Below are 2,163 nucleotides of genomic sequence, written 5' to 3'. Positions count from 1 at the left end.
GCCTCGAAGGTTCTCGTGCATGTGTGCTCCTTTCCTCTTGGGATTTTTTCCAAAAAAAAATATCAACAAATCTGCATGTGTCGCTTCAGTCGGAGGTGCACGTTCATCACACGCCTGAGCTAGACTGCCCGCGCTAGCCACCAGCTTGGACCGGCCCACCCGCGCGCACCAGCCTTGGTTGACCTACGCACGGCGCCGCATTTTTTAAAGATACGAAAAGATACGGTGGCGAAAACCACTGTTTAAACCCTTTATTAATCATAGCATAATTTGATCCTAATTAGAAATCTTTTTCCGGATTTAACCCTTTTGATGACGCTATTCACCGTGGCGTTTGTGTTGCATGGAAGACGCCATGGTTTGAATTAGGGTCAAATTACGTTAATCTTTGATTAAAGAGTCAAAATAGTGATTTTGGCCTTAAAAAATACTAAGGGGAGAGGATAGCTTGGAGGTAATTAAGGAAAATATCATTGTACTCACCCCCAAGATTACTAACCAACTCTTTTGAAGCAATTTAGACCGTATCTGCTAGCTTGTGTGATGTGATTTATAAGGTGGTGCCACAAAGGTGCTTGCTAATGGGCTCAAAGTCTTATTATTGGTCAGTTATGGCATGAGCAATGGTTGGCATCACCTTGGTGGTGCTCCATTGCCTCCACGTAGATGTGGAGTACTCAAGCTACCATTTATATTTTCCTAACCCAACGGAAGCAGCCATATGTAGACCCCATCTTAGTGGACCACGTCTTAGTGATTTCCTCCCGATCTGCTTCTTCTTCCGTCATTCTCCATCCTCTCTCTCCACCTTTTTCTTTGCTTTTTCATGGAGCGGCCACCTCTTCTGCAAGAGACCCACGGCTCTGTGAGGCATCATCTAAACCTGATTTGCAGAGTCCGAGCCGAGATGGATCTGCGGGGCAGCATAATGAGGCAGTGCATTGGACATGCCCTTATGTGGAACAATTTGCTTTTGTCTTGGGCAGACTTATTAATATTATTACTATGACTTTTGAGTGCTTGCATTTTATGAAGATTAATAACACAAAGAAGAACATGAGTTATGCGTTGAAACTTGATATGATGAATGACCGTTTGGATTGGGATTATCTGGGTGCTATCATGAGGAAACTGAATTTTTGTTCTGCTTGGATTTTGTCAGTGATGGTGTGTGTCTTTTCTAGTTCTCACTTCTCTTCAATGATGATCAGTTTGAGAATTTTAAACCGACTAGAGGAATTCATCGGGATCCAATCTCTTCATACCTCTTCCCGTGTTTGCTGTTGAGGGACTATCATGTTTGTTGAAAGACTCTAATTCGAAAATACAAAGGTGAACATGGCTGCGCGCGCACCCATGTGAATAGTAATTTCAGGAGAAATACTAGAAAAAAATCTGAAATTTCACTGTATGAACCTTAATCGATCATTCTGCTCGCGTGTGAAGTTTCATGATGTATTGATACCCATGGTATTCTTAGTGAAGAAAATACAAATGCGACCATACTATTCATTAAATAGTGTTTTTTAATATAGCTTCGATTTGTCATTTTTACCCAGATTACCACGGATGTGATTTCTTTGTGAAACTTTATATGGGGGTATACCAGTTCACTATGTATATTAAAAGAATAAATTTAGATCTTTTTGATTTTTTCTAGCATTTTTTGAATTTACTGTTCATAAAGAGTGCGCGCACCTATGTTCACCAAGTCCGCGCCCACTCTAATTTTACAAACAAAACACAAACATCAAAATCATGGAGTTGATGATTAAACCATAACTGTGTGACCAACTGTTCAATTATTTATCCAAGTATACAAGCCTCACTTTATTCTCGCTTGCAAGTTTGCAACAACACATCAAAATCAAATCGACGGTGAGGTGATGCAAGCGTGGCTTGTGGAAGTATAGCTCCGATCAGGCGTAGTACTTGGCTAGCAAAAGAGCCCGTGTGTTGTAACGGAAGAGAAAACATAACACACACTTTTAACTCAACAACCATCACACAAGACCACAATAGGTCCATCTCCTTTATTTTTGCGAGGTATCATATTTGTGTTGCTTCTTATCCTCCTTCTCACCCTCTCCGACGATGGCCTGGTGTTCACACAAAACAACAAAAAACATGTGTTGAATATGGTTAATCCTAAGGCGTCTCTCT

Source organism: Triticum dicoccoides, chromosome 6B (genome assembly GCF_002162155.2).
Source record: "Triticum dicoccoides isolate Atlit2015 ecotype Zavitan chromosome 6B, WEW_v2.0, whole genome shotgun sequence".
Lineage (NCBI taxonomy): Eukaryota > Viridiplantae > Streptophyta > Magnoliopsida > Poales > Poaceae > Triticum > Triticum dicoccoides.
This window is presented reverse-complemented; position numbering follows the sequence as displayed.